At 41.3% G+C, this 20,545-nt stretch overlaps 1 protein-coding gene across 3 annotated transcripts in view; it reads left to right on the top strand.

Annotated features, from left to right (window-relative positions):
• The first annotated feature begins 10,072 nt into the window (after positions 1-10,072).
• Positions 10,073-20,545, top strand: part of SYT1 (synaptotagmin 1) — a 627,989-nt gene continuing 617,516 nt past the window's right edge. For 2 of the 3 annotated variants that reach the window (XM_089674048.1, XM_089674049.1), the window contains exon 1: positions 10,073-10,423. The gene's annotated coding sequence lies outside the window, so the exon portion shown is untranslated. The remainder of the gene's footprint in view (positions 10,424-20,545) is intronic. The other variant, XM_089674051.1, reaches the window with a different exon arrangement.

Here is a 20,545-nt window from a genome sequence, read left to right as displayed (position 1 = left end):
GACAGTGGATTTACATATTATTTTTTAATTAAAGGTCTTGACAAAAACTGTGTGTGTGTGTTTATTTACTATTGACACTTTTTGTGAATGAGTAGGGGTACTATGTACCGCTTACTTATTCAAGTGTGAGGGCAGAATGTTGGGGTTTGAAGATTCTGATATGCCCCTGACCCAAAGACCCCTACAACCACCAAGCCAGGGTTATGAGGAAGAATCTGTTGTCTTCACCAATGTGCTTTGCCAGGGGTGTTCTCCTCCTGCAAGGTACATCCCCATGTTGACAATTTTCCCTTCCCATTTCCTGGCCTGCCAGGCTACATGATTGGATAAGGGTTTGACATGGATTTTGAGTGTGATTTTTTTATTCCTGCTTTTTGCATGAGGTTACCCCTTTTCATAACATTCATAGTAGAATTGTCAGCCTGGAATTCCCTGCTGACAGCTGAATGTGCCATTCGGGGATGAGTGACTGGTTGTTAGGATGTTAGAGGGTGCTAGCTCCTTAACAATCAGGAGGCCTAAACAAGTAGTAATACCATTGCTAAATGTTTCATTTCACACTGTAGCATGAGGTTTGCTTGACCAATGCCCATTTATTTGGCCATTCACACAGCAATCTCCGTAGACTATGTACATATAGAAGTCTCCCCCATATTATTTCCCCTTCTGGGTTTAAATGTTTTTAATCCATTGTGTTAGGGTATTTTTTTCTATTGGTGAATGTTTTTTTAACTTTTATGGCCAAATGTTCTTATGACTATTTCTTTTAAGATACAATGACAAAAGTCAAGAAATGCAAACTAGCACTACATGCTATTACAAACATTACTTCTATTATTTTTTACTTTTGCACAATGGATGAAATGTTTACAAACCAAATATTTTAAAAATAAGTGCCCTAGGGTGGATAGGTTTAACTGAAAGTGATATGCATATCGTTATATATTTTGTTTTTGCCTAAATATTTAACATATTCACTTAAGAACATTTCCATTAAAATCTTAAAGTAATTGTTAAGCTTTGTTTTTTTTTAATTAAAATAACAAACATGTCATACCTACCTGCTCTGTGCAATGGTTTTGCACAGAGCAGCTTCAATCTGCCTCTTCTGGAGTCCCCTGTTTGTACTCTGAACTCTTTCGCCCACCAAGTTCCCCCCAAGAAAGCCACTTGCTCTGGGGGCACACATGCATGCTCACTCCCAAGCCCAGCTATGTGTGTCCATACAATACACATAACAGGGCTTGGCACCACCCTTACTTCATGTTACTGGTTCTGATTGACAGCAGCGGTAGCCAATGGCTACTGCAGCTGTGTCTGAGCCAGTGGGGAGCGAGAGAGCCAAAGAAGTTTAGGGTTAGGGATTTATTTACAGGGGGCTGCAGGGGAAGCTGCACGTCGAAGGTTTAAAACCTTCTACATTTATAATCATTTTAATACTGTATATGAAAACGTGCACTTATGGCTGTATCTTTGGTCATTGAATCTTCACTGCACTGTTAATACACTGCATACCGACCCCTCTGCAACTCCCAGTTAATAACACTATACTTAAGGTATATGTGAACGCCTACCTTATAAAACTCTTTCAGTTTAAAACAGAAATACAGTATGTATAAAAAAGGATAAATACCCTTTTTTCATATGTGATCACATAATCTCTGTTCTCAGCTGCATAGAGGACTTAGAGAGATAGAGGTGGAGAAGCAGCAGTATATCAATCTTCCCAGTGAATGGCTGTGGGTGGAGGGGGGAGCGGTCATGTCAGCAGAAGTCTGATCATTGGAGGACAGGCAGGCTGAGCTCCCAGCACAGCCAAAATACTAACCATGCTGGAAAGGATGTGCTTCTACGCCTAGCATGGTCAGTTTGAAATAGGAGAAAACATGGATTGGCAGAAGCACCAAGTATTTCACACAAAGGAAGCAATACATGGGGAACAGGATACTTTTTAATGCAAGTACATGGTACAACAGACACATATCTGGAATATGAAACGTTGAGGTAACATATTCTTTAACCATCAAAATCTATCACCTCTTACGTGTCTGTTCTTACTGCCAACCTGCTCTAACATAACACTAAGAATGGACTGTCCATGGTTCTGAAATGTTACTTTATAATAAATACCAGTCCAGGACTCTTCCCTTTAGTTTTTGGGAGAAAGGGATTGATGGCTAATAGTTTTACAGGAAGATGCATGCAAAATACAAAAATACGTGCATGCAGCCTCAAATTGTTCATGCGTATGATAGTAACCAGTTAACACTCATTGTAAGCACTGAAATAGCTTGGTTATACTTATTAGGGCCTTATGTGTGCAGCAGACCCCCCAGCCCCCCTAATACTTACCTGAGCCCTCTCTCAAACCATCAACGTGCACAAGAGCAGTGGCTCTCTGGGGTCTCTGCCTCCTCATTGGCTGAAACAGCGGCAGGAGCCATAGGTAATCACACCCAGTGAGCCAGTAAGGAGAGAGCAGAGGTGGGGTAGACCGTACTCTGAGTCTGAATGGACAGAGCAGCAGCTCAGAAGTGAGCCTGCTCGGGTGCCCCATAGCAAGTTGCTTGCTGTGGGAGCACGTGTCAGAAGGGAGGGGCTAGGAGCACCGGTGGGGGACCCGAGAAGACGTGGAATGGGACTGCTCTGTGCAAAACCATTGCACAGAGTAGGTAAGTATGAAATGTTTGTTATTAAAAAAAATAAGACTTTAATATCACTTTATTCTCTTTAACTATTTTGGCAATAGAAAGCTGGCAGAAACTGCCTGCAAATTGCTTTGTGTATTGCCAACATTAGACATGAAGGGATGGATGCTGCTCAACAGACCCCAGGAGTCCAATGTTAGGGAATGGCCTCAGCCACCATACTGGCCACGCTCTCTTTAGAGGGCATGGCTAGTACAGTGGCTGAGGCCATTTCTTAACATGAGACTCCTGGGGTCGGGTACTCCTCAGCTATCCATCTCTTTAGAGGGCATGGCTAGTACAGTGGCTGAGGCCATTTCTTAACATGGGACTCCTGGGGTCGGGTACTCCTCGGCTATCCATCTCTTCACTTGTATTGTCTGACACTGGAATCATTTGGAATGCTCCTATCTTCTCACTTGCCGGTGGGATGATCCTTTATCTTCCATCCATATCTTGGAGCAGTGCCATAAGGTACACTGTTCACTATCAACATTAGATGTGTTCATCTGATAAAAGATAGTGAGAGCAAACAATGGCCACAGAGGTAAGCAACGAACAGATCTCCAGAAAAAAACAATAGATGTTTCAAGATGAAAATCCAGCTGTGAATATAGGACAAGGTCAGTGCAGACATCAATATTTCAAAGCTGAGTGAAGGAGCCAAGGTCAGAGCAGGTAGTGATATCACAGACGTGGGATTCCAATTCACAGCTGTCAATACTACAGAACCAGTGAACAAGTGATGTAATGTGCTGCCCAAGCATGAGTGCATGACATGAAGCAAAATCTCTTGGCTTGTTCATTAAAAGAAAAGAGAAAACCACAGGAATCTATGGCAACCAGACAGAATTCATTTTTTTTACTCATCTGACATCAGTAAACTGAAATCTAATGAGTATTTTTGTTTTTGGGCATTAGAGTATTCCCCCTAAACATGTATGCACATTGGCATAATGGCACATGTATTACATCCACGAGTTATAGGGTAAGTGTGAAGAAAGAACAGGATGTAGCATGAAGAAGGTAGAATGATTAAAAATAGTCCCATGCAATAGAAGAGACACACATTAATGCAGCTTTGTATTTATTAATATGTTATTTAATTTAATATTTTAAAATGCAAGTAGTGTAAGTACTGGAATCAGACCTAACTTTAGCCTCTCTCAGTAATGCAGATTTCAGACTGGGAGAAGGAGAAGCAGTGCAAGGAACCAACCAGGTATGCTGCAATGTTCATGTGCTAAGAAAGAACATGCTGATAGGAGGAATGAGCAGAGTGATAGAGAGATGATCTCCTCAGTCTGCTGCTTCTCCTTTACTGTACAGTCACAGGCTGTAAGAGAAACACAAATTCTAATACTGAACATCAGCAGAGGATAATCGTATGCTTTGCCTGTACAGAAAGGGCTCTGCTGTGGTTGAGCTTTGTATAGCTCAGAAATGGAATGACAGAAATACATATTCTTTGGGATATAAAACAGCTTCCATATTCTGTATGTATTTCAGCTGTCTGCCTTGAGTTCAGCTTTAAATTCAAGTTATAGCATGTAACATAGCATGATAAAAAATATTTGAATATGAACATGAAAAGAAATCAATACCCTGCTGTATGAAATGTCACTTTTAAGACAGATTAATTATCATGCTGTCAGTTTGGTGTGAATTGGAGTAAACTGTTTAAAGAAATTATGCAAATCACCAAAAGCTGCTGTAATAGTGTAGTGGGGTGCCCATTTACTCACCATGCTCAGATACAGGTACAGGTCCCTTTATCTCTTTCGCCCACAACTCCTTGGGTTTGTGGACATGCCGAGAGAGGATAAGATCCTTGTCTGAGCTAGTTGGGCACTATGCTTCTGGACCATCTATCTTGTTGCTTACGTACCCATTGCTATTGTAGTTGTATTGCCACATGGTGTGCAAATTGCATTTTTACTCCTATAGTCCATTTACTCACCATGCTCAGATGTAGGCACAGGCCATTTTAGACCATTTTTCCACAACTCCCTGTGTCCCTAGACATGCAATGGAGAAGGTAGGTTTCACTCAGGTGAGAGGCCTTCCTCTGGCAGAATCCACATGCAGGCAGTAAAGCAAGTGCCTAATGGCATACAGCTTCTCCAAAAGATCCAGCCAATGTAGACAGAACCACCCCAATTGCCACTAGAGTACCTTAGTTGTACTTGGATAGTTCCCCATCAGGTCTGCTCCCCTTTTAATTGACAGCAGGTATTGGACAGACCCTTAGCCAATAGCCAGCCTGCTACTGGCTAAGGAATTCTACTGCCTACTCTCATTGCAAGGAGAGAGCGGACTTGATGGGGAACTAGTGTCTCGGCTTCCCTCTTAAGCTCCACCCACTGTCACATCACTGGTTGCTAGGAGGCTGTCGGCTGTGAAGCCAACAGCCCTGTAAGCAACCAGTGGCAGGGAGGGAGTAGCAGCAACAAATATGTGTACAGGAACAGGCACTATGCCTGTCTCAGTACACCAGCTTAGAGTAGATCCTAATTACCTCTAGTTTCATCATCTAGGAATTGGAGGTAATTATTTTTTAATTTGGCAGTGCTATTAAGAACTACCTGAATCTGTCACACGTATTGGTATATTTACTGAAATGGGTGGCAGGGATTTTTGAATCTGGCACAAGCCATAGCACCAGAAATATGTCAAGAGGGATTTACTAAAGTCCCCCATCTGTTGTTATAGAGACCATTGGGTACATTTACTAAAACTGCTGCACTCAGAATCTGATGAAGCTGTGTATGGTAGCAAATAGGGTTGGGCTTGATGTTTCGAGTCAAACACAAGTTCGACGCAAACATCGTGTATTCGGCCCCACAATGCACTGCGCCCTGACAGTGCATTGTGATTGGCCAGAGCAATGCACCCGACCACAGGTGCATTGTGATTGGCCAGAGCAATGCACCCGACCACAGGTCAGATGCAATGCTTTGGCCAATCAAAGCACCTGATGTCAAAAAGGGTGGGGCCACCCCACCCCCTTGTGACATCATCACAGTATTTAAGAACTGCCATGTCAGCGCAGCTGTAAGACGGCATTTTTTTCTTTTCCCGGGTCTGCGGTGGTGGCGGACATCGTGATTAATGTTGGATCTATTTCGGGGGACATTTTTTTATTTTGGTTTCTAATAAAGGACTTGTCAAAGACTATTTTCTGTCATTTTTACACTACACTTTTTTTTAGTGAATGAGTAGGGTTAACATGTGCCCCATACTCATTCACAATGGAAGGCAGAATCTGGGGGCCCCCTTAATAAAGGGGGCTTCCAGATTACAATAAGCCCCCCGCAGATCCCCACAACCACCGGCCATGGTTGTGGGGAAGAGGCCCTTGTTCCCAACAACATAAGGACAAGGTGTTTAAGGGATGGGAGAGCCCCCCTGCCCCAAAGCACTCCCCCCCCTCATGTTGAGGGAATGTGGCCTGGTATGTTTTCAGGAGGGGGGGGCACTCGCTTGCCCCCCCTTTCCTAACCTGTGGGGCTTTTTTTTTTTTTCATTTAATTGCCAGCAATTTTTTTTACATTCAGCTGTCAGCGGGGAACCCAGATGACAGCTGAAAGATTAAAGAATGTTTTCACTACTAAAATACTGCATGACTTAATAATATCACTCATGTGGTATTTTAGTAGCTGAGCGATATCTTACGGCATACTCAGATGCGTTAAGATACCACTTGGTGAATTATCCCTGTTTGAAGTTCACGGTTGAACTTTCGTTAGGTTCGAATGTTTGATGGCAACACAAACAGGGGGGGGTTTGGCCCATCACTAGTAGCCAATCAGCTTCTAACTTCAGCTTGTTCAATTAAGCTTTGGCAATATAACCTGAAAGCTGATTGGCTTCTATGCAGAGCTGTACAAGATTTTGCTGATTTTTGTTAGTAAATAATCCCCTGTGCATAAGCCACACATTACCCTGATGGAGCCAGACCTTTCCGTAAGGAGTCCGTGTCTGTGCCGCTTTCATATATTGTGCAGCTTTCTTTATTCTGCAGTGTGTGCATGCTCTGTGCCATCCTGAACCTGATTTTAATAATTGCTTTCAACTTTACACGTTTAGTAAACTGCAAGTTACAGTTACTCACTGTCTCATCAGTTGGCTGATTACCCGTTCTGGTAGTTTGTTTAGTTTAACAATACAAAATATTAAATAGTAAGATATATATATATATATATATATATTTTTTTTTTTTTTTTTTTTACAAGGTAAATGGAGAAAGTACAGTCACAGTGGATCAAGAAGGCCCTGCTCATGAGAGCTTACAATGGAAGGGGGAAGTCATACAAAAGGTTATAAATGTGGGAGATTAGTTGATGAAAAAAACAGCAGTAGAAGAAACTGATTTTATAACATTGTTTCCATGTTTATGCTGACAATCTGAGAAGAAGAGATTACCTGGCCTGGAGCCATGGTGTGTGTATCTGCAGTGGTAAGATTTAAAATACAAAACAACTATTTTTATTGGACTTCCAGGGGTCCTAAATTGTATTACCAACCTAATCTTGCCATACATGGATCTTTTCAATCCACCTATGGACAGGCTGGTTGTATTGAACTTGATCTATTGATTGACTTCAGTACAACCAGCCTGTCGGATTGTTTGCATGTGATTACTGTCAGCAGCTATAGCTGCCAGCAGTGGTCATTGTGTTCTGCTTTCAGGGAAGGATCTCCTCCGGTAGAACACAATAGCACTACGTGAGAGATTCCCCCATCTGCACTGTCTGTGTTGATGGGGGAATTGAGCAATTTTCTTTCCTGCCACACGTGGTAGCAGGAAAGAAAATCACATCATCTATGGCTTGCCTAACACAGTTGTCTTTTTGAAGGCTGTTTAAATGGATAATACACAACATTTTAAGCACACAGGTTTAAGAGCTATACATTTCTTATCTCATAGCATGTGATTTTCATATACAATGCTTGAATGATAAAGCTATTAGATTGTAATCTCATAAGCAGGGCCCTCCTAACCCTCTTGTATTTAATTACATAGTAACTGTACTGTCTCTCTTTGGGGGTTATTTTCTAAAACAGGAGAGTGCAAAATCTGGTACAGCTTCTGCACAGAAACCAATCAGCTTGCAGGTTTTATTGCCAAAGCTCAATAGAACAAACTGAAGTTAGAAGCTGATTGGCTACCATGCACAGCTGCACCCGATTCTGAGTGCTCCAGTTTTAGTAAATCTCTCCCAATATGTGTTCAAATGACTATGTGTAGTCTTAATTGGACGCCCATGTGAGGAGCGCAATTGGGAGAGAAGAACACAGAAGTAACTGAACAAGAATCTTTATGGCAGGATCACCTTTATGTTGTAAAGCAAACAGTTGGCGCTATATAAATTCTTGTATAATAATGTATAATAATAATAATGTTATGCTATAAACCAAAAACTCTTTTGAGTAAAGTCAGAAAAAGATGCATTGTGGCTAATCTGTGATCCGCAAGGCAGCCTGGCAGCACATACTTCCAGCTCTTCCCAAATTGACTCATAAAATATACACCATTGTTCTTACACAGGTTACTAATTTACAGCTGTGCCATTCCATCTTCTATTCTCTGATGGTGGTCATGGAGGGCTAAAGCTGGTCTATATGGCATTGTCTCCTATATATGTTATGTGCATTCACTCCAGTATAGTTCAGCCCATCTTAGGAGAGAACATCAGGATGCTAAGGATCAATAGGAGGGCTGGGGAAATGCCATCCGAGGTAACAATGCAGGAGTCCCAAAGGGAAGCCAATGTAACCATCTGTCTAAACTCCCAGCAGCATCCACCGGCACGCAGACAGTTAAAGGCTTCTGTTCATTTCCCCACAGCCCCTCCTCCACTCCCACATCAGCTTGGGTGTCAGCTGCAGCACCAGGGAGATAGAGTGCTGACTGCAATGGATCAGCTTTAAATACAGCTGCACTCCACTGCTTGGGGGGACATTTAGAGACATCATCAAAGGCAGATCTTTGGGGGGGGGGATATCACAGCAGGGCAGCTCTTATGTGATCAGGTCCCCCCTTACCTGTAGTGTTGATGATGGCTAGCCCTGTAGGTAATATTTTCTTCAAAACAGATGAATTTTAAAGAATCCTTTTAATAATCAAAACAAAACATACAAATAAAAGCATCGTTAGAATAATCAAAAACATACAAATAGAAGCATCCGTCTAATAATAATAAAAAATACAGATAAAAGCATCCTTTTAATAATCATAAACATACAAATAAAAGCATGCTTCTAATAAGAAAAAAATACAAATAAAAGCACCCTTTTAATGATCAAAAACATACAAATAAAAGCATGCTTCTAATAATAAAAAAAATAAATAAAAGCATCCTTCTAATGATCAAAAACATACAACTAAAAGCACCCTTCTAATAATAAAAAAACATATAAATAAAAACATCCTTCTGATGATCAAAAAATACAAATAAAAGCACCCTTCTAAAAATAAAAATAAATAAATAAAAGCATCCTTCTGATGATCAAAAAATACAAATAAAAGCACCCTACTACTATTAAAAAAATATAAATAAAAATATCCTTCTGATGATCAAAAAAATACAAATAAAAGCACCCTTCTAATAATAAAAAAATATAAATAAAAACATCCTTCTGAAGATGATCAAAAAAATACAAATAAAAGCAACCTTCTAATAATAAAAAAATAAATAAAAACATCCTTCTGATGATCAAAAAAATACAAATAAAAGCACCTTTCTAATAATAAAAAAATAAATAAAAACATATTTCTGATGATCAAAAAAATACAAATAAAAGAACCCTTCTAATAATAAAAAAAATATAAATAAAAACATCCTTCTGATGATCAAAAAAATACAAACAAAAGCATCCTAATGATCAAAACAACAAAAATACAAAATAAAAGCATCCTTCCAGCAATCAAAACAACAGCAAATAGATGGATTTGACACATCCCTCTAACAATACAAGCAGTGGCTGCAGATGACAGCATGGAAGTCATGCATTGCCAGCAGGGTGTATGTACTGTACTCCTGTGATCTGAAGATCCAGCATCCCTGCCTCCTCCCCCCCCCCCCCATACTTGTGCCATGTTGTTATTTAGGATGGTCAATCCCGATGGGTCCCAGGAGGTTGAAGTGGACTGGGGCACCTTGAGGTCACCCAGCCCAGCTGGCTGTGTAAAGTGAGGCAAGGGTCACTTTGCTGGTCCAGAGGACTCATTCGGTGTCCTTGATTGTCATTCGCCGGGATCTCCTTCCTGCCCATCTGGGGGGGATAGTAATCCATGGGATGGGCGATGCAGGATGGATTTGTGCTGCTAGATTGGATATTCAGGACAGCATCCTGAGCGGGGAGCCAATGGGCGGCGAGCGCTGAGCGCTGGGTCCTGCCTTTGCACAGGAGGGATGCCGGAGAGGAGGCTGCAGCCAGCTGATGCTCCACTCTTAGCAGTCTAGTGTCATCCCTTCGCTCAGTCTCTTCTATCCCCGACAGCTCAAACTTCACCAGAGGCGGGGGGAGGATTGTGTGCTGGATACAGCTTGGAAAGGACGCCCTTGTTCTAAAAAGGCAAGCTGCCTGCATGTAAGAAAGATCAGCTGACACAAGCAGATCCCTCTTCTCTTCCACTGCACACAGCTTTTGTGCTGCCTAGGAGCAAGGGAGACAGTGGGATTCCAGTCTTCCAGGAGAAGCAAGAGCTGAAGGACACCCACATCTCCAAGGTAAGTCATCCACTGCTGCTCTTGTTTGCCAGTATTGCCTAACTTGTGATGATGACCCCCCTCTCCACCCCCCACCCCTCCTCCCTCCCTAAACGGAGCACATGTTAGCTGTCATGGAATAAAAGCACACAAGGACAGTTTTGCATTCCCCTTATTTCAATTGGAACCTCTTGCCATGCACCCTTGCCTACATGAAATATTCATGGCTGCAATGACCAAGGGACCACATCACCTAAGCTGCTATGGATGGGCAGAGCCACACAATACTCCAGCAACTTGGCTCTGCTCCTTCTTGCACTGAGTTTTTTTTTCTTTATACTTCCCATGCTTGGCTTAAAAAGCCCGGTGATTGCTTAATTGGCGCTGATTGCAATTGTCAACCATCTGACATCTGCTGCCTCTTTAGCTTTGTGTACTCAACGGCTAAAAATGCTGAGTTGGTAACACCCCGAGAACACTAGACCGTCGGGAAGATCTAAATCCCCCCCTTTTTGCTTGTTGGAACTTTCTGCAATCTTGTAATCAGAATTGTGTTGTTCCATGGGTCCACTCCCATATGGTCTAGTTGTGTAGTAAACGCTGGATTATATATTCCTTATAAGGGATAGGCACATTAAAAATTCAGCTCCGCCCCAATTCACGTGTGCCAATTAGGGTGATCTGGGTCAAATCCCAACCTATCATGCACTGGCCACTCATTTTTTCCCATGATTATCTGGGGGTATGGACAAGTGAACTTTCTAAAAAAGGAAACCCACCGCACAGTTGTGAAATCTGGCAATTTGCATGAACTAGATTGCATTGGGTCCAGTTGTGTTCCCTTATCTCTGTTCCTTATTCTTGAATATGTGTGGGACGTTTTGGCGACAGCACAGAGCTGCATATTAAAACTTACATAGGACACTGTCACTTCTGTACAACATTAACAGCAGAATGGAAATGGAGGTCACACGTGATTAAATGCTTCCTGTATTTCTCGAAGAATATAGCCATTATGTGTATTCTCCGAGAACCCAAAAAAAAGAAATTGCTCATTAAAGGAAATGAGTGGAAATCTATTGCATGGGGGTTACAAGTGCTAATACAGGAAGAATGCACCATAAGGCAAACCACTTGGATATACATTCGGAGACAAGTACATACATATGTGTATATAGCTAGATAGATAGCGACATAGATACATATTATGGACTATGTATATATACAGTACAGTAAATACTGACAATATATTAGAAAGGAATTTATGGCGTATTTCAGAAATTGCAAATTAAATGCCTTTCCTTACCGAAATGACTTTTTCAGTCCTTTTGGCGATGTGTAATTCAATCATCAACCGATGCAAGCTGCCTTCGACCATTATTCATCAGACCCAGCTGGCTGATTTCTGTCAGATGGGAAGTGCTAGTGCAAAATCTCTAGGTAAATGTAACTGGAAAGCTTTCCAAGTGTGGTCTTAAATGAACACACACACGCAGTTGGCTACAGTCTGTAGGCAGATGTTAGCCCTCTAATGAATCTTTCCTTTTGATTGTCAATGAGGATGTCATGTCTTACTTTGCTTATTTAAAAATGAATTTGTAAAGATAATGAACTGTCTTAATTTCTAGGTTAGTGTGCTTATGTTTCCATCTTGGTTTGTCGAAATGTCTACATTTTGTGTCATGAATTCTTTACAGGCACTTTAGAAATAAGCGTTGCTTTTGTATAAGTAATACAACTTGCGTAGAATCGGCAAATATATGTTAGAGTACATTGTGCAATGTATTTACTGTGTTGAGCTATGGCAAAAAAAAAATAAATATGTGTACATATTTTATCCTTTAAAATTATAGTTGACTAAATGTTCATATACATACTGGTTAGGATTTCAAAGCATGCCATCATTTTACAGATCCTTACGTCTGGCTACAATCTTCTGACGGCAAGGACAAAAAGGACAAAGATTCAATTGGTTAATGTGTGTTAATGGCATGTATGGACACTGTAAGTTGGCAGTCACCAGTGCTGCTATAACAGAGTCAGAGACTAGGGACCTATTAAGGTTTGGCTGTTCTCAGCAGTTTCCTTCAATTTAGTAATAGTCTATGCATGATATGTCTATTAAGATTTTATTCCCAATATAATGAGTCATTGTGGAAGGTCTTATGCTTTAATGTGATTCTGATCAAATTTCCTAATACACACCTTCGATTAGGACTGTCACCAGTTTACAAATATTCCAAGTGCTTGACAGAGTCGAGAAAACATTATACAAAGGACTGCAGGGTACAGTATACTGACATGGATTATGATCATAGAACTGGCTTTGAATATTTAACTAACATACTGATAATGCTGTATGTCTGCTGTTACTTTTTCCTGATCTGAATATACATTTCAGTTTAAAATGGATAATTTATTATAGTCCAGCAAAATAAACATAATCTGTAAGGTGCACACAAACAGTATCTAGCATTACCGTGGATGTTTGCTGCCTGACAAAGTGATTAGGATATGCAAACACGTGTGTGTTAATTAAAAGCTATGTGACTATTAAGTGCCAACAATAACAGAGCATTTTCTAAATAGTAGCATTTCATTTTGAAATGAGGAATATTATATGACTCACCCTCTCTCTGTCAAGTTGATGTAACTCGCTGGCAAAACTTTCCCTTATGAAATGGCAATTTGTAAAATCCTATCTTGCACATCACATGAATAAAGCAAGACGTTATTGTCAGTTTGCAGAATTATCATGATTGTTTTCCACGTAATCAAGTTCATTACTGCTTTTCTAACATGACCAGCGTTTGCGGTAGCGGAGCTGTTGTCACTTTCAACAATTCATACATTTATCATGTACTGCTTTGCAGTAGCTGAAGTTGACAACAAGTCTCCTTTCAAATCATGCCAATGCCAGCAGAAAATATCACAGCGTAAAAATCTTCATACCTTAGTATATATCCTGTTTTTTTTTTACAATGCTTTGCGTTTTTTTATGGTAAAAGCGTTGTATGCTGATGAATGAAAATGTGGTATTACAGCTGTATCTCTCTGCAAGAAATTTTTTTTATGAGATAGCTAATTTACATAAGCTTTAGTCAGTAGAAGGTTGACTCCATTTGGCCCTGGGGGCAATGGGCGTTTAACAGCTAATGGGAGCAGAGTACCAGCTCTATGTTTATCATAACAGACGATTATGGGAAAATAGTGAGGTAGGTAGCCTTGACTGTTTAGTAGCTTTAGCCTTCCATAGCATACTCAGAGCTAAGACTGGTTTCTCTTTAGAGCCAAAACCACTAATCAAGAATATGAAGTGGCTGCAAAGGGCCAGGTATTTCTGTATGAACCAAGGGTCAATGGGTGTTTTTGTGAAACACTGCATTTTCCATTTAAACATATGTATCTGGGTTCAAATAGAAAAGGCATCGTTACATTTGCCTTTCTTTGAATGCCTTTCAAATGTGCCTCAGTTGGATATGTTGACTCCATTTGGCCCTGGGGGCAATGGGCATTTAACAGCTAATGGGAGCAGAGTACCAGCTCTGTTTATCATAACAGACGATTATGGGAAAATAGTGAGGTAGATAGCCTTGATCGTTTAGTAGCTTTATCCTTCCATAACATACTCACAGCTAAGATTGGTTTCTCTTTAGAGCCAAAACCACTAATCAAAGCTATGCAGTGGCTGCAAAGGGCCAGGTATTGCTGTACGAACCAAGGGTCAATGGGTATTTTTGTGAAACACTGTATCTTCCATTTGAACATATGTAGCTGGGTTCAAATAGAAAAGGCACTGTTACATTTGCCTTTCTTTGCATGCATTTCAATGTGCCTCAGTTGGATATGTTGACTCCATTTGGCTCTGGGAGCAATGGGCGTTTAACAGCTAATGGGAGCAGAGTACCAGCTCTATGTTTATCATAACAGACGTTTATGGGAAAATAGTGAGGTAGGTAGCCTTGATCGTTTAGTAACTTTATGCTTCCATAACATGCTCAGAGCTAAGACTGGTTTCTCTGTAGAGCCAAAGCCAGTAATCAAAGCTATGAAGTGGCTGCAAGGGGCCAGGGATGCTGTACAAATCAAGCGTCAATGGGTGTTTTTGTGAAACACTGTATTTTCCATTTGAACATACAGTCAGGTCCATAAATATTGGGACATCGACACAATTCTAGCATTTTTGGCTCTATACACCACCACAATGGATTTGAAATGAAACAAACAAGATGTGCTTTAACTGCAGACTGTCAGCTTTAATTTGAGGGTATTTACATCCAAATCAGGTGAACGGTGTAGGAATTACAACAGTTTGCATATGTGCCTCCCCCTTGTTAAGGGACCAAAAGTAATGGGACAGAATAATAATCATAAATCAAACTGAGCTCACCGGTGTGTTCCTTCTTTTTAAGAATGTTCCAAACAGTTGTTTTGGCCAGGCCTAATGTTTTTACTATCTCTCTGATGGGTTTGTTTTGTTTTTTCAGCCTAGTGATGGCTTGCTTCACTGATAGTGACAGCTCTTTGGATCTCATCTTGAGAGTTGACAGCAACAGATTCCAAATGCAAATAGCACACTTGAAATGAACTCTGGACCTTTTATGTGCTCATTGTAATTGGGATAATGTGGGAATAACACACACCTGGCTATGGAACAGCTAAGAAGCCAATTGTCCCATTACTTTTGGTCCCTTAACAAGTGGGAGGCACATATGCAAACTGTTGTAATTCCTACACTGTTCACCTGATTTGGATGTAAATACCCTCAAATTAAAGCTGACAGTCTGCAGTTAAAGCACATCTTGTTTGTTTCATTTCAAATCCATTGTGGTGGTGTATAGAGCCAAAAATGCTAGAATTGTGTCTATGTCCCAATATTTATGGACCTGACTGTATGTAGCTGAGTTCGAATGGAAAAGGCATCACTACATTTGCCTTTCTTTGCATGCGTTTCAAATGTACCTCAGTCAGATATGTTGAGTCCAAAGCCATGCAGCACAATGCAAAGCAGGTCATACACAGCCCCTAAACTATAATGTGTACTGTTTTGTTAAAGTCAATGTGTTTGTGCTTATCTGCATTTGATGAGATTTTATGTCAAGTGCAGGAAAATAACCACTATTGAAATGAGCGTTAAGATGTAAGGTTCTAGATGAAGGAATCCTCCCATTCCCCCAGAGCTTGCCCATATTTGTAACATTAAGTAAAAGGCATTGCACCCCTTTTCTCCATGTTAGCTTGTTAAACCCACTCACTAAAACCTTATATAAGTGTTAGGCCTCATGCACATGAGCAGTAATAGATTGAAACTATGCTGGGTGCAAAATTCTGGGCATTTTCCTTGGGCCTGGGAGCAGCAGGTGCTGCATAAATCCTGCAACACAAGTGGAAGCTGTACATGACTGCACTGAAGCATTTGCGTTTAAAAAAGTACTGCCATATGCATATTCATATGGGGGAAAACAACTGGAATTTCACGTTCAGCCTACTTTCAGTCTCTCACCATCCATGTGTATGCGGCAATAACATGTAATTTCAAAAGTAGTTTTTAATATTTTAAATCAGCTTCTTTCATCAAAAGAATACTTGGTGAACCTGCCATAAGGGTTCTTGTTGAGATACTTCCTCTGTGTCCTTCTCTTCCAATTGTACGCCTCACATGGATGTCCAATTAAGACTACACATAGGCATTTGAACACATATTGGGGGAGATTTACTAAAACTGGAGCACTCAGATTCTGGTGCAGCTGTGCATGGTAGCCAATCAGCTTCTAACTTCAGCAGTTCAATTAGGCTTTGATAAAATTTGGAAGCTGATTGGTTTCTAGGCTTCTTCAGATTTTGCACACTGCAGTTTTAGGAAATTGCCCCTCCCCCCCATTATGTACATTCGGTCCACTTGTAAACAGATTGAAATTAATTAGGTGCTGCCCTGGACAGGAGGGTAGGAGTTCATGGCTTTCCCAGTTCTTTGACATTTTTGGTGGGATCTTTGGGTCCACTGCACTGGTGCATATAAACGAGGACAATGGGCCAAGTCAAGAGAGTTGCCTGGCCTTGCTTTTTTCCTTTGCCATGGTCTTGCCCATTTTCCAGGTTCCCAGAGGAGAGCTGCACCCTAAAGGAGTACAAGGATGTAGGAGTCTACTACCAAGATGTAAAGTTGTCAGAACTTTGGGGTTCACCCCAAAGACACCAGATGCTGGAGAATGCCTCAGATGGACTCAGTAATTACATGGACTCTACCTTTGCAGGTACAACAGGGCAGCACATAGCATGGTTAGGAGGATGGGCTAGGCATTTAGGATGTTGACCATTTTTTATTAAAGTTCTATTGGACTGTCTTGTGTGCTTTGGATTCTTTTGTAATGCCACACTTGAATGAATGCTTCAAAGTAAAAATCTTTGCTCTCTGCTTGGTCTGAAGTCTTTAAAAAGGGGTGTTTTGCAAGTACCTGGCAATATGACACACTTAGTCTACAGCTTGGGTCACCTTCGCATGGGGTATGAAGAGTTAACATGCTGGGATTCACTTTAGTGCAAGTTATATTTTTGGTTGCCAGGAGCAACAGAAGGTACAGTCACCAAGCAGCCTGTAATGAATATGTTCCTGATATAGGTTGAATTGCCTCTTGCGATTTGGGAAATGTTGTCGGCACTCCCTACAATGCATTCTGTCTCCCCTAACAACCGGAGCAGAACAGCACTTCAGAGGTCTCCATCCTGTACAGAGTTCAAGAGTTAAAGTCAAGTGCATGTTTGGAGCCCGTGCTATGTGCGCGGCTGGGTTCCATGCTGCTACTGGGACCAGTTGTTGGAAATGCTGGACAGGTGGCTGTGGTCAGTGTTCAGAACGTCCTGCCTAAATGCAAGATACAGTGAAAGATGTACATTTACACGGGGACACGAGAGTTAGCTGGAGAACAATTACAGTACAAGTGTACATGGTGCACATTCATCTCTAAGAGTAGAGGCCTGCCTTAAGGTTGAGTATTCCCTGATGGCAACCTCAGCCTTGTCCCAGAGCATTGGTGAAAGGTCACACAGTAAAGGTACCCCGTGCGTGGGAAATAGAGTGACCCTGTAAAAGGTGCCTAGCATAGCCCAGAAGTACTTACCCCAAGGTAGGCCTCTCATGTTTCCCAGGCTTGGTGCCCAGCAAGTTATTCGGAAAACATGGAGGAAGTGTCACCTGCCTGCCCTACACACTGTTGTCACCATCAGGACCGAGCTGTGTCAAAAGCTTTGGAGGAAATGCGCTAGCATTCTCCTGGGTTTGTTTGGATTTCCCAGATCAATTATCTTTTACCATATAAAGTACTTTGAAGGACTGTTACTGTCTTTCTCTTGGAATGTATGCTTTTGAGGTGTAGAGGAATCTGAGCTTTTGAAGCTGACATCCTTGGTGTGTACACTGGCATGGAAGTGGAGACACTCTTGAGATATTTTTACATCAGAAAATTCACCCTAATAAATGCCTTGCAGTCATCACTGGAATACATGAATATATGAAATTATTATTATTATACAGGATTTACTGTATATAGCGGCAATGGTTTGCTCAGTGCTTTACATTATAGTGGGAGACAATACAGTTCAATGCAAGAGGGATTTGAGAGCCCTGCTCCTTGGAGCTTACAATCTAGGAGGGAGGGGTTAATGGTACAATAGGTAATAACTGTGGGGGATGGAGTGGTTGGAAGAGTAGAGGATTCCAGTATTAGCAGAGGGCGGGATATGCTTCCCTGAAGAGATAGGTTTTCAGTGATCGCCTAACAGTAAGTAGAGTAGGCGATAATCTGATAGATTGGGGTAGGGAGTTCTAGAGGATGGGGGATACCCTGGAGAAGTCCTGGAGATGAGCATGGGAGGAGGAGATAAGGGAGCTAGAGAGTAGGAGGTCTTGCGAGGAGCGGAGAGTACGGTTTGGGTGATATTTAGAGACAAGATCGGTGATGTAATTTGGGGCAGTGTTGTGGACAGCTTTATATGTCATTGTTAGTGTTTTGAATTTTATCCATTGGGCAACTGGGAGCCAGTGGAGGGATTGGCAGAGAGGGGTGGCTGATACAGAACGGTTAGTAAGGTGGATGAGTCTGGTAGCAGCATTCATGATAGACTGGAGTGGGGATAGCCTGCGATGAGGTAGGCCAATGAGGAGGGAGTTACAATAGTCGAGGCGTGATATGACAAGGGAGTGAATAAGTTGCTTAGTGGTTTCCGGGGTTAGGAATGGATGTATCTTGGACATGTTGCGGAGGTGAAGTCTACATGATTTTGTCAGCGATTGGATCTGGGGCTGGAAGGACAGATGGGAGTCTAGGATTACATCTAGTACCCTGGCATGAGGGGAAGATGGTTGTGTTATTGATCTTGATGGAGAAGTCAGGGGAGGGGGCATGGGCTGAAGGGAATACTAAGAGCTCAGTTTTGGAAAGATTGAGTTTGAAGAAGTGGAGTGACATCCAAGCTGCTATGTCACTTAGTAGGCTAGTAATGCGAGTGGAGACTGAAGGGGTGAGGTGAGGGGTAGACAGATTTGTGTGTCATAAGCGTAGAAATGTTTGCAAAGAGGTCATGGGAGACAAACAGAACTGTGATACAACAAAAGATGAAAAAAGTGAAAGGTATTTATTGTTAAATAAAAGGAAATTATTTTACATAAATAATATTTTAGCAAACAAAAAGTCACAAAACTCTGCTGTAAAAATACATTCTATTCAAGTATATGTTCTTAACTCAAAAAGGTACTATACCTTCTGTTGCTCTCAGGCTCCCTCAAATTTCCAAATTCTTTTTTTTTTTTGCAGATGTGATTTGACTTCCTGGTACAAGGTGACTATATTCATTATGTATGGTCCCATTGCATATAGGAACGTAGCCACCCTCTCTTGTTTGCTTCTGAGTGAGACTAGGGACTGTGGAATATGGACGATGACATATGCAGTGTGCATAGAGGAAATCATAAACTTGCAACTAACATGCACTGCTTGTTCCAAAAACAGAAGTGAGAGAGAAAAGGAGGGGTTCAGGAGCTCACAGAGGTCATGACAAGGAGACAGAAAAACTCTGTAAGAAACAATTTCACAAAAAATAGATTACAGAGCCATTAAGTAGTGGAAGTGTATGGATTATTTTAGAATAAGGATATCCTTTAGTGACACTTTAAAGTTGTAAAGGCTAAAAGTATCTGTTTTCTAAATAACAAGTGTGTTATACTTATCTGCATTGTTCAATGGCATTATACAGAGTGTCCCTAAGCCTCCTCCTCTGGGGTCCCCCCGCCAGCACTCTTGGCTCCTCCTCTTCTGTGTGTGTAACCATAGCAAGCCGCTTGCTATGGGGGCAGGTTTGCGAACTCAACCACAAGCGGGGCTCTGCGTGTGTCCATAGACACACACAGCACAGCTCTGCCTTGCCCTACCCTTTAATCTCTCCTCAAGGGATTTGATTGAGAGCAGCAGGAGCCAGTGGCCCCCACTGCCGCCTCTGTGTCCTGAATACAGACCAGAGCCACTGCAGATGGTCACAGCACTTATCAAGATAGGTAAGTATATAGGGAAGTGAGAGGGCAATACAAATACTGAGACATTTTCTACATTCATGCAGGAAATGCATTACAGTAAAAAATGTCAAACCAGGTTTGGATCTACAATAAAAAAAGATACCTTTCAAATATGTGCTATTGTACATTCAGAACAATTTCCAATGCATCCTACTGCAGATTTAGTAAGGCTATGTTTCGGAAACTGTATTGTAATCAGTGTTGCTGGGCAGAGGAGCACTAACTAGTAATAAATAGATGCCATGACAAGGTACTAATACCTAAAACATGGCAGAACAGACAAATCCAACAGTATACTTGAAGGGAGTCCACAGTCTTTTTTCTGTATTTACAGAAATGTATGCGCTTCTAATCAGCTTAGTGAGAAAAATGTTATCTACTAAATGAGACCTAAAGTCAACAGATGGTGTACCTTCCTCATGATGCTGCCATATGAAAAAATCCATTAGCTATCATAAATACTTACTGGATCACCACAGTCTTGCCAGCTACTATCCTGACTTCTGATTTCCAATCCATGCTGTTTATCTTTCGGACACAGAGGCACTGATTGCGGCTCAGAGCTTTTGCCTCACACA

The sequence above is a fragment of the Staurois parvus genome, unplaced genomic scaffold (assembly GCF_062004578.1).
Source record: "Staurois parvus isolate SC_StPar_1 unplaced genomic scaffold, SC_StPar_1.0 ptg000147l, whole genome shotgun sequence".
Taxonomy (NCBI): domain Eukaryota; kingdom Metazoa; phylum Chordata; class Amphibia; order Anura; family Ranidae; genus Staurois; species Staurois parvus.
The sequence above is the reverse complement of the archived record's forward strand: the minus strand, read 5'-3'. Positions and strand labels throughout refer to the sequence as shown.